General features: G+C 51.1%; 1 long non-coding RNA gene across 1 annotated transcript; it reads left to right on the top strand.

Annotated features, from left to right (window-relative positions):
- On the top strand, positions 1-5,385 carry LOC129647399 (uncharacterized). Its single transcript, XR_008712301.1, has 4 exons — positions 1-165; positions 915-1,001; positions 2,700-2,784; positions 5,164-5,385. It is a non-coding gene; the product is annotated as an uncharacterized LOC129647399 (long non-coding RNA).
- The last annotated feature ends 7,285 nt before the right edge of the window (positions 5,386-12,670 follow it).

Raw genomic sequence — 12,670 nt, 5'->3', positions numbered from 1 at the left:
AGCAGGGGGGACACGGGCCCAGAAGCTGACCCCGACAGGGTCCGGAGCTGGAGGTGCTGGGGGTCCTGGCACCCTCATTCTTGTTGTGCTGCCCGCTCAGGGCCTGTGCCTGCTTTTCAGTGCACATGATTTGGAAAAAGACGTGTGAACAGTGCTCGAAAAACGGTAATTGCTCTATGAAGAAATGGCAGGCACAGCGGCAAGCTGAACCACAGTGTGGTGCAGTGTGGGGACTGGCCGGATCTCTGGGAGGAGAGGAAACGGGAAAGGTGGAGGGATGGAGGAGGAAGTGATGCCCTGGGGCCTGTGCGGGGGGTTGAGACCTCGGGGCGGGGGCTTTGGTCCCCTGTCACCTGCCATCGGACACTCCCTAGCCTGTTAGGTCGCAGCCTGTCCTTCGTGTCTCCCAGGCCCGTGCCATCTGGATTGGGCTGGCCCGATGGGGTGGGAAGAGACGGTCCCTGGGTTGCACAGACACCGCTGCTCCTGCCCCTGGTGACTGGGACAGAGGTCAGGGCTGAGCCGCGGCTCGGGGTTCTGCTTGTCAGCACTCCGGGCTCTCCCCTCGGGCCCGGTGCCCTGGGGGTCAGAAGGAGGGATGCTGGGAGCTCTTTGAGTGCAGAGCTGCTCTTGCGGGCACCCCAGAGCGTCAGCTCCCGGCTGTCCGCGGTCCGTGGAAGGATAACCCGGCCCTCCCTCTCTGGGCTGAGAGCCGCGAGGCTGACACCCATCAGCTCGGAGCCCGGCACTGCCCTCGGAACTGGGCCACCTCATAGATCCCACCTGGTGGGGTCGCACTTCCCTTCTCAGACCCAGCCAGGCCCCCAGCATCTGCCAGCCTCAGGGCGCTCCCCTGTCCTCTCGGTCCAGAAGGCTGAAGCACGCTGGGACACACGATGCCCTCTCTGCTCAAGGTCCAGCCACGAGAGGCCGAGGAGCCCATGAGATGCAGGCTCGTGGCACAGGAGGTGTTGCTCTGCTCGGGGGCCTGCGTCTCTCAGGTTTGTATGCCCAACCTCTGCCAGGACATGCTGCCTGGCTCTTCCCCGAGCAGTGTCTCCTGCACACGGCCTGGCTTGGAGGGATGTTCCTCTGTTTCCCAGCCCAGCCCTCCCTCAAGTCTCTCTGACTTGTTTTTCTGCTGACTCGGGAAGCCCAGCGCGCGCTCTCTTGGGACGCCCTGCCCTTGGAAGGGAAGCCGGCTCTAGTTATCCGTTAGCACATGCTGCCCTCTATCGGCTCCGAGCTTCGAGTTCCCCGGCTCCCTTGGCAACAGCCACCCCAGGCCTTCGTGGAGGGTCCACAGCGAGATTCCATGCAAGTAAGCAGGCTCTTTCCCTTCCCCCAGCGCCAAGGACCAGCCCTTGCTCTTGGGAGGGGCTGGGGGGAATGTCAAGGGCAGGCAGGCCTGGTGGGTCTGGCCGGGGGCTGGAGGGGGGAGTGGCCCAGTGTCTCACTGCCAGCTGTGAGATAACTGGAATTTTCTAGCTTAGGAGCTGGGACCAGCCTGTTCTACAGCCGTGCCGTCCACCTGCTCGCTCACAGCTCCTTGCTGGGCCTAAAGAGGGGAGAGCAGGGCCTGTCCTCTGTGCAGCCAGAGGGGCTTCCTTCTCCTGCCTTCTGGGGAGGGGGCTCCCCTGCTGGAGCCTCGAAAACCAACTCAAACGCTGAATGGCGGGTCAGGGAGGACACACACACCCTGTGAAACAACATCTCTCGAGCTCGTGTTTGAAGAACCTACAGTGATTGGTTGAACATTGTCCAGTTCTGTTTCCAGGGGAGTCCGGTACCTAATCAAGGAACAAAGTTCACAAGTGTGGGAGGAGAAACTGGGAAACATTTTGTTTTGGTAGCTGGCAAGCTTGTCTCCAGAGGTGATGGAAAGAAGCTAAAAGAGGAAAGAACTCTGTTTTCCTGCAATAAGCCCCAAATCTGGCAAAAGCAAAGCGTCGTGCTTGAGCTTTGCTGCTCAGCAGGAAACGATGCGAAAGTGAGTTTTCATGAGTTTCAAGGTGTTATAGAGTGAAGCTCCTTAGGGGAAAAAAGACGCACTTCACTAGGAAGCAAAATTTGGAGCGAGCCACCTTTAGCTTTCCTTAAATTGGGGGTGGTGGTCACAGAGGTTAATGTGCTAATTCCAAGGGAGCTGAAACCACTGTTTGGTGGGAGCAAACCACTGCTCTCTTCTGCCCTGGGGAGTGGGGACGGAGACCAGAAAGTGCAGGAGGAGGGGTTGAAATGTGAAATTATAAAGTGAAAGTGAAAGTAGCTCAGTTGTGTCTGACTCTTTGTGACCCCATGGCCTGTAGCCCACCAGGCTCCTCTGTCCATGGGATTCTCCAGGCAAGGATACTGGAGCAGGTTGCCATTTCCTTTTCCAAGAGATCTTCCCAACCCAGGAATCCAACAGACATCTTTACTGTCTGAGCCCTCAGGGAAGTCCAGTTTCCATGTGGGGTTCAAGCACCTCACACCTTCCGATATGGTCAGTCTTTGTAGAAATGGAAAATAAACATTTTTTTAAAATTTATTTTCATTTTGAATTTTTATTTGGATCTCTAGCTGCAGAAACTCATCATCAGGAGACTCACCTTTTCCCACTCAACTAAAAAAAAACAATGGACATGTTCCTCCTTTCTGAAAATCTTGAGCAAATTCTGAAAAAGATGAAAACAAAAAAGCTTCCTTTCTTTTGACAGAACCAACCTGAAATTTGGGCCATGTTCATCTTTGATGCTTGACAGTGCTGATTCAGCCTCAGAGGAGCCCGGCATCTTTCTAAAGGTACTTAGGCACATCCCAGGCAGGCCAGACAGCAGGCCCTGCTCGGCCTTCTGGGAGCCTGGCAGGCAGGGGTCAAGCTCTGAGGGCTCCCTCCTCCTGGAAACGGAGCTGGGTCTGCTTGAACATGTGTATTGTGCACTCCAAGATTTGGTTTGTTTTATAGCCACACTTCCCCTCAACCCTCCCTCCTTGCCCTTCCGGCGTAAAAATGGTGTCACGAGACTTTGAGAGATGATCCATGCAGTTCCTCTTCCTTAACATTTCCTGCAAGGCCAGTTCCACCTGTCAAGAGAAGAGTGTTTTCCCAAAGCCAGGCCCCTGCTGAGCTGCAGACACGGCTCTCTGGTTTTATTTGGGTAACGTCAAAGGTAAACAGAGGGCCCTGGGCTTATACGTGATATTTAAAACACAAGACTGTGACCATTTAAAGAATACCTCTAAGAGTTGTTGGGATTCCCGGCATTCCTTGCTTCACTGTAAGTGTTCTCACAGTGGTTGGGGAAGCCTCCAAGTTCTGAACTGGGGAACTGGCTGAAATGTCCACAGCAGGACCGGGACTCCTCAAGGTGTGAGTGAGACTCCAGCACATCTGAGATGACGGGCCTGCACCATCCAGGCAGCACTCGTATCTTCTTGGCTTTGCTACTGAAGGGATCAGAAGTTTTTACTTCTCCCAGCCTCCATCTGGGTCCTCCCTAGGCAAGGGGGGTGGCGGTGAAGATGTTGTGAGTGTCATTATAGAAGTTCAATGCTTAGATGTCAGTTGGTAAGATACCAGTTGCTGCTCCTGCTGCTGCTAAATCACTTCAGTCGTGTCCGACTCTGTGCGACCCCATAGACGGAAGCCCACCAGGCTCCCCTGTCCCTGGGATTCTCCAGGCAAGAACACTGGAGTGGGTTGCCATTTCCTTCTCCAATGCATGAAAGTGAAAAGTGAAAGGGAAGTCGCTCAGTCGTGTCCGACTCTTAGCGACCCCATGGACTAACAGCCTACCAGGCTCCTCCATCCATGGGATTTTCCAGGCAAGAGTACTGGAGTGGGGTGCCATTGCCTTCTCCGAAGATAGTAGGATTATCTTTTTAAAAGTCTGAATTTAAGGGACCCAAAGGAAATGAGATGTGGAAGTGGCTTCCTCAAGCCCCGAGCCTCACCTTGGCTTGTGGTCATGTAAGGAAAGGAACTGGGGTAGAAGTAGAAATAGAAGCTTTGGGAGGAAGATGAGGAAACAGAGAGAGGAGAGCTAAGACCTTGTCTTCTGGAGCCGCTAGTTCCCATCACAGCTGGAGCCTGTGGAGGCGTGGGGAGGCCCTGGGAGAAGCAGGGGCTGAGGGGGCATCTGCCCTGCCTGGGGATTCAGCCCGCCACCATAGAACCTGACAGAGCCCTGGGCTTATGATCTGGATCCCTGTGGAGAGAGGTGTTGGCTGGGAGCAGAAGAGCGGACTTGGGGGTGGGGGCGGACTGGGAATCAAGCCAAAGCTCCCAGTCTGCCAGGCCGAGAGGGGCCTTGGAGCGCCAGCCAGTTAACCGGGTAAGCGCCTGGTTAATGAGTGCGCCGTGGTCAGGGCGCACCTGGGACTCCCTAAATCCCCAAATGCTCGCTCCAGGCTCTCTGCACACCCAGGCCTTTCCCTCTCTGCTTGCATGACTCTGCTTGCTGAGCAGCTATTGGGGGAAGGGACCCCTGGGACAAAGTTTTCTAAAAATCTGATATTTGGAGGGGGGAGGGGCGATGTTCTCCTTGCTAACAGAAGTGGCAATGAAAACACAAAGAGGACTTGCTTCATGAACTTGGGAGCTCCAGAAGCTGTTAGGCAAGATATGGGCAAAAGTGAATTGTCTTGTATGTCATTGCAGGCTTTAGGTGACCTTTCATCCCTATGGCCTTTCCTGTAGAATTGGGTTTTCATTGTTGCTCATATAATTTCTTCTAACTTTTAAGTATATATGGGGGTAGAGGAGGAGGAATTGGCTGAAGGCATTTTACAATATTTTTTTTTAAATTATAAAAAATGTATGCAGAAAAGTGCCCAAAGCCTAAATGTATAATTCACTAACGGTTCACAATTGGAAAACACTCATGCAACCAACACTTCCGCTGAGGAACGGGACCTGCTCAGCCACCGGGAGCCCCCCTTCTCCCGAACCAGCCCTGGTCTCGCTTCATACTTTAGTGCTGCCTGTTTTTTTCCCTTTTAAAAAAATTAGTTTTTAATTGTGGCGAAAGGCGTAAAACCAAATTTATCATTGTTATTGTCTCTAAGTGCCCAGCTCAGTGGCATGAAGTGCGTTCAAATGGTGCGACCGTCACACTTTCCATCCACAGACCTCTTTTCATCTTGCAAAACCGAAACTCTGTCCCCATTCCCCCTCCCCAGCCTCTGGAGCCCACCAATCTGTGTCTGTGAATCCGCCTACTCTGGGACCTCGTCTGTGGAGTCAGGCAGCGTTTGGCCTTTGGTGGCCGGCGTATGTCACTGCGCGTGACGGCCTCGTGCCCCTCAGCAGTGCAGCCTGCGTCCGGATCTTCTCTATCAGGCTGACGGGCATTCCACTGCATTGATACCCCTTTTGTTTATCCGGTCATCTACTGATGGACACTCGGGTGGCTTCTACCTCTTGGCGATTGTGAATAAAGTCGTTATGAACATCGATGTGCAAATAGCTCTTAGAGACCCTACTCTCAGTTCTTTTGGGTAATTAACCCAGAGGTGGAATTGCTAAGTCACGCGGTACTTCTAGCAACAGGTCAGACGGAAAGAACCTGCCTGCAGTGCAGGACGCCTGGGCTTCATCCCTCAGTTGGGAAAATCCCCTGGAGAAGGCAATGGCAACGCTTTCCAGTATTCTTGCCTGGAGAAGTCCATGGACGGAGGAGCCGGCCAGCTACGGTTCATGGGGTCACAAGGAGTCAGACACAACTGAATGTCTCTGCTGCTGCTGCTAAGTCGCTTCAGTCGTGTCCGACTCTGTGCGACCCCATAGACGACAGCCCACCAGGCTCCCCCATCCCTGGGATTCTCCAGGCAAGAATACTGGAGTGGGTTGCCATTTTATGTGGTAATTCTATTTGTGAGTTTTTGAGGAACCTCCATACTGTTTTCCATGACTAGTTTTGCCCATTTTTATGTCGTTGTGGTTTAGTTGCTAAGTCGTGTCTGACTCTTTACGACTCCGCGGACGGTAGCCCGCCAGGCTCCTCTGTTCATTGGATTTCCCAGGCAAGAATACTGGAGGAGGTTGCCATTTCCTTCTCCAGGGATCTTCTTGAACCCGTGTCTCCTGCATTGCATGTGGATTCTTTATTGATGAGCCACTGGGGAAGCCCCTTTTAAATTTCTATACATGGAACTTTTCAGTACACACTGTTTTGTCTGGCTTTTTTCTTCAATTTTGTGTAGCTCAATTTCTGTTGCTATATTTTTAACAGACATCCAGGTTTGTAAGAAGCTATACTTGCTTTTTATTTGTCTGTATTTCATATTTTCCCATATCTTTTAAATAAATATGGTTGATTTATAATGTTGTGCTTATTTCTGCTGTACACACACACACACACACACACACATTTTTAAATAAGTTTTAAAAAAATAACGTATATTTTTTAAAAGTTCAGTTCAGTTCAGTCGCTCAGTCGTGTCCGACTCTTTGTGACCCCATGAATCACAGCACACCAGGCCACCCTGTCCATCACCAGCTCCCGGAGTTCACCCAAACTCATGTCCATCAAGTCGGTGATGCCATCAGCCATCTCATCCTCTGTCGTCCCCTTCTCCTCCTGCCCCCAATCCCTCCCAGCATCAGGGTCTTTTCCAATGAGTCAACTCTTCGCATGAGGTAGCCAAAGTATTGGAGTTTCAGCTTCAGCATCAGTCCTTCCAGTGAACTCCCAGGACTGATTTCCTTTAGGATGGACTGGTTGGATCTCCTTGCAGTTCAAGGGACTCTCAAGAGTCTTCTCTAACACCACAGGTCAAAAGCATCAATTCTTCAGTGCTCAGCTTTCTTCACAGTCCAACTCTCACATCCATACATGACCCCTGGAAAAACCATAGCCTTGACTAGACTGACCTTTGTTGGCAAAGTAATGTCTCTGCTTTTGAACATGCTATCTAGGTTGCTCATAACTTTCCTTCCAAGGAGTAAGCGTCTTTTAATTTCATGGCTGCAATCACCATCTGCAGTGATTTAACATGTATATAATAAGAAATCAAAAGACATAGGAAGCAAAAAACAAAGTGCTCCTGAATCACAAGCAGTTTGCCACTTGATGTGTCATTCTTTTTTAAAATATCCTTTTCCATTATGGCTTAATCGCAGAATGTAGCATATAGTCCCCTGTCTTGTTACGCTGTGTTTAATAGGTAAATCATTTCAGTCCTACGGCCAACTGCGTAGCGTTTTGTAAGGGCTTTCAGCGCCTTTCGCCCTGTGCTGTCGGCAGCAGGTTCTGCTGGACGCGGGCGCAGGAGCCACGTCAGGATCTGTGCTCTGGGTCCCGTGTGGGGCGTCGGCTGCGCCTCTGCTTCTGCCATTCTCACAGACTTCACAGCCTGAAGAGGCAGACGTCGCAGCAAGGACTCCTACCTGGTCTGTGAGCTGGGCCTGCTCCAGTGGTAAACACCCAATTTGAAGATCGATTCTATAGTTTTATGATGGAGTACTTTGATCAGCTGCTCAATTACCCTGGTGATAACCGACCACTAAATGTGATAAAATAGCTCCACGCTTCCACACCTTGTCTCAACCGGATTTCTTCATGAGCCATTCCGCCTTACCCCCTCTCCAGCCCCCACCCCCCCAAGAACACTGCTCTTGGAATCACAGATTTGCAGAACTCCTGCAGCAGCTAGCACCTACGGATTTTACTGATTACTTCCCTTTAAAAAAAAAAAAAAGATTTCTGCAGAAAGCTGAGTGAGAAAAATATTTTGTAAATCAGATGTGTGAACCTCAGCTTCCAACAAGGTCCTATTTAAACATTCCAGCAGGTTCCAGAAATGCTAAGTGAACAGCGAAGTGAGTCCTCATTGGGTCGGTTGGGGCCTGGCAGCTGCGTAACAGTAAGAGTTTCCCAAGAGGAAGGCACTTCCGGGAATAGAGCTGGGGGCCCGGAGGTCCGGCTGCCCCCTCCCTCGACCATCAGCTCTCCTTCCAGGCCCTCTGGGGGTCGGGGCCCGGGGTGTGGAGAGGGAGAGCAACAGTGATCTATTCAGGGGGAGTTAGGGGTCCTGGGCTGGCCTCCTCCTCTGACACTTTCCAGAAACGCGATACTGAACGATCGTCTTGACCGCACACGGTCTTGGCTCTCTCCACTTGCAGAAACAGCATAATTTATAGAGATCTTAAGTTGCATGTTGTCATTTTTTGGGGGTCTTCCTTCCCAGAAGGTCAAGTGTCTGAGCTCCTTATCACTCTGGAGGTTTGTGGTGCTGGATGGAAAGCAGAGTTTGCCTGAATGGAAACGCACTGTTGTGAATTTTATTTTGAATGCTTGAAGTCACTTAAGATAAAAGATAATGCTTGCTGGTACTCAGAGGAAGGGAGGTGTGTGTGTGTGCAGAGGAGGTCAGGGGACGGGGGGTGGCTAAGGATGGTGCTTTTTGTTTTGTTTTTTCAGTGAGAGGGAAGACTGCAGAGCTGAGGGAGAGCTTTATTGTGGCCAGAGAAGAGCCGGGGGCAGGGCTTCCAGAAGGCGTCTGGAGAACGCGGTTCTGTCGCGCTGCCAGCTCTCAGGAAAGGGCCACGCCTTGGAGTGCCATCCCTACACACAGCACGCAGAGCCCCGCAAGGCACCAAGCGGCCCAAGACGGTGGCCCATAGGGATAACCAGGTGGACAGAAAATCAGCGGGGCTGCCTTGAGTGTTCTCTGCTTACGACTCTGGGGCCTTTACGTTTGGAACAACTGAAAGGAACTGGGGAGAGAAGTGAGAGTGGAAAAAAAGGGGCATCTTTTTTTTTTTTTTTTTGAATTGCATCTTTTTTTTGCTGTGTTTTTAAATTTTTTATTTGAATTTAAATTTTAACTTGATTTATAATATTGTGTTAGTTTTCCACTTACCGAAGAGGGATTCAGTATTCCTGTAGATCCCATCCCATTATAGATTATTACAAAATATGGGTTATAATTCCCTGTGGTCTGCAGCAGATCACTGTTGTGTCTCTGTTTTCTGTACCGTCATTTCTGTCTGCTAATCCCACGCTCATAATTTGTCCCTCCCTTTGGTATCCACAAGTTTGTTATATATGTCTGTGAGTCTGCTTCTGTTTTGTATATACGTTCATTTGTAATATTGTTTAAGCTCCACTTATAAGTGATATCATAGTATTTGTCTTTCTCTGTCTGACATATCAATAAGCGTAATATTCCCTAGGTACATCCACACTGCTGTAAATGGCCATTGTCAGGGTTGAGAACTATTCCATTGTATACATATGTATATATACCATATCTTCTTAATCTAATCGTCTGTTGGCGGAGACTAGGGGTGTTTCCATGTCTTCGATATTGTAAGTAGTGCTGCTCTGAACATTCAGATGCATGTATCTTTTTGAGTTAGTATTTTTGTTTATTTCCAGATATACCCCCAGAAGTGGAATTGCTGGATCATATGACGATTCTATTTTTTAGGTTTTTTTAAAAAATTGAAGTATATTAATAGTTTCTTTACAATGTTGTGTTAAGGACTGCATTACTTTGATTTAGTAAAAATGACCTGAGTTTCCAGAGCAAAATTCCTATGGGCCACATATAAATAAAATGGAGACAGCCTAGCGTCCAGCTCACCTGACTGTTTCAGGAATGGAGGGAGGTGATGGAGGTGGGACGTGGCTCACGACATGCTCCATCAGTTCCTCTGACCCCCGGCTCTCCCGGCTACGGGGGGCGGTGCACCCCCAGGCTCTCCTACAGGTCGGTAGGAGTGGAAAGTTTCCCGGGCTCCCGCGTCCGGTGTCCAGGGCCTGTTGCTTCCGTCAGACCCGAGTAGGATGTTGACAGCTGGGGCTGCTTCCTTTGTGGGGTGTTGCAGGGCGTCGCCGCTGAATGCTGGCACTGCAGACTGTGCGACGGTTCTCACTGAGAAGAAACCTGGGTGCGAGCATCGGAGACTTTCTGATGATTCTGTGTCCGCCCTGTCATGCCTCAGCTGCCAGATCCATCGCCAGGGCAGAGAGTCCTGACACATGCTTGCTTTGCTGGTGTGGCAGCGACTCACTCCCGGGGAATCTGGACCTTCTCAGGGAGGACCTGAGCGGGCAGTGTCTGGACCTGTGCTGAGCAGTGGAAATCTAATGCCCCACCAGCTGAGCCGCATATGTTATTTCAACATGTTAGGTGGCCACGTTATTCAAAGTGAAAAAAAAAGAGAGATAAAATCGAGCCTTACATTTTATTTTATATAACTCAGTGGATTAAGAATCCTATTACTGTAACCAGTAAAAATGCAACATAATCGTATAAAAATATTCCTGAGCTGGTTTACATTTTTTTTGTTTTGTTTTCCATGTAAACATTTGAGATCCAGGATACAGTTTATGCCCATAGCACGTGCCACTTTGGACTAGCCACGTTTCACTTGCTCAGGGGCCCTGGATGGTTTCTGGATTAGGTGGCGCTGGTTCGGACCGGTGGCTCTCCTGGGGAAGTTCCCCTCCCACCTGGGGGGCATTTATCAATGTTCGTGGATCTTAGGAGTTGTCACACCTGGAGGGGACGCTGCTGGCTGCTGCTGGGTGGAGACAGGGATGGAATAAGCATCGCACACACAGTACACAGCTATCCCCCCACACCCCATTCCCAACAAAGGACCATCTCTCCCAAGATGTCAGTAGCACCGAGGCGGAGAAACCCCAGTCTGGACTAATTCCTTCTCCCTTGCTTTTCCCCCAGAACAGTGAGAATGAGGCAGCAGGTGGCAGGGCAGGTGATTACTCACAAGTCTCATGAGTTTAGCACCAGGGCATTTCCATACATTCACCACCCCCACCCCCATGGCCTCCTTGCAGGAGCGGATGAGGGCGGGGGATGGTAGCGAGTTCCCTACCCTTTGACCAGCCCAGGAGGTGAGTGTGAGTGACAGGAGGCAAGCCACAGGCAAGAAACCAAACCCTCCACAAAGTTCCACAGCACAAAAGCAGCTTTTGTGCTGTAAGAAAATTTAGGGAAAATTCGTACACTTATCAGAAACTGAGGGCCAGCCCGAGGGACAAAGGAAATGCTGAGACCAGTAAGGGGCCTGCAGCTGATGTGGGGCCAACCCTGGACACGAGCTGCAGCGCCTGGGGTATCAGGCGAGCATCTTCCCACGAGAGTGGGCTTCTTACTCAGCTGCCAGGACCAGGAACCTTTCCTGAGCATCCATGTGAATGTTTATTCTCATCCGTCAGAGAAAAGTACTTTCCAGTGCCTGGAACCCTCAGCTTCGAACTCCAGTGACCAAGTGTTTGTCCCCTCCCTCGGTCTCTGTAGGGCTCCTCCCTCCCCTCTCTACCCCTCCTGCATAGGTTTGCAGACAGGGCACTTTCAGAAATGTTTGTAGAAGTTGGTAGGAGAAAGGGTGCGTTAAGAAGTGAATGAATTGCATGGAACCGCTTCAGATAGGAACCAGAGTCCCTCCCTGTTTGTTTCAATGTTAAGTAAACGGATTCTTTTCTAGTCTATCTGGACCCTTGGCCTTCATTTCTGGTGCTGGGGCTCTGGCCTCCCTGCCTTTGTCCAGCTCCATCTGAATTCCCGAGTTTGTCAGGATGGCCTGATCCACGTAGGAAAGTGAAACTGTGGGAGATCCCTGGACGCCCTCCTCCAGCCTGGGGCCAATGTGCTGTGTGCCCCCTCGTGCCTGACTCTCTGCGACCCCACGGACGGTAGCCCTCCGGGCTCCTCTGTCCATGGGATTCTCCAGGCAAGAGTAATGGAGTGGGTTGCCATTTCCTCCTCCAGGGGATCTTCCCAACCCAGGGATCGAACCTGCATCTCCTGTGTCTCCTGTATTGCAGGGAGAGCCAGAAGCTTCTATTAAAAATACCCTTCCCTGGGCCCCACACTCCTGGAGATGGTCAGACTCGCTTCCTACATCAGTGACCTCCGGGTGCTTCTCATACCCATCCAGCCTCCACAGAGAAGGCTTCCTTTCTGCGTGGTCCCACGACCAGGCGCCCTGCAGCCCAAGCAAGGCACACATTCTGCCTGCCTTGTACTTGCTGGTTGCCAGACCCTAGGCAGTCTTTTGTCTGCTTGGTTGGTGCTTTAAGACCATTGCTTGCTTTTGCCACCTTTGTGTGTTCTGCCGTGCATCCGTTCAACGGAGGATGAGAAAGCCGGTCTCAAACTGGTTCCGGCCATTGTGTCATCAACGTGGGTTATGGATAGAGTTAGATGCTCAGAGCCGTTTAAAACGGAGTTTGGAGAAGCTGTGCAGCCCTCACATATGGATCCTTCCCCAACCCTGTCTGTTTAGTTAGGAGCTGACCGCTGGTGCTCTGGCCCCAAAGATGCAGAGATGTCAAGGCTGAGGGATCCTTGGGAATTCCCAGGGCTCTGACCCTGCTGCCTCCTGACCTTGCTCCTCTGTGGTGCCTGTTTTTCTCAGGCATCAGCAGGAAATCAAGAGTTTCTAAGTCCACTGGGTGTGCTGGACGCCAGGACAACAGTCCCATCCTGGGACATGGAAAATATGATGTGTTCAGCTGAGAACATGGGGCCTGTCCCGGAAAGGAGGAAGAGCACATTACTTGGAGATGGATCAACCTCCTTAGTGACCGCCTGCCTTGGGGACAAGCTCCTGGCCACACAGAGTGCTGGCTGAAGGGCTCAGCCAGCGCATCAGTTCCTGGTTCCGAGCAGCTGCCCACTCTGCTCACGGGATAGGTGTGTCCGTGGAGAC

This window comes from Bubalus kerabau, chromosome 3, assembly GCF_029407905.1.
Source record: "Bubalus kerabau isolate K-KA32 ecotype Philippines breed swamp buffalo chromosome 3, PCC_UOA_SB_1v2, whole genome shotgun sequence".
In the NCBI taxonomy this organism is placed as follows: Eukaryota; Metazoa; Chordata; class Mammalia; order Artiodactyla; family Bovidae; genus Bubalus; species Bubalus kerabau.
This window is presented reverse-complemented; position numbering and strand designations above follow the sequence as displayed.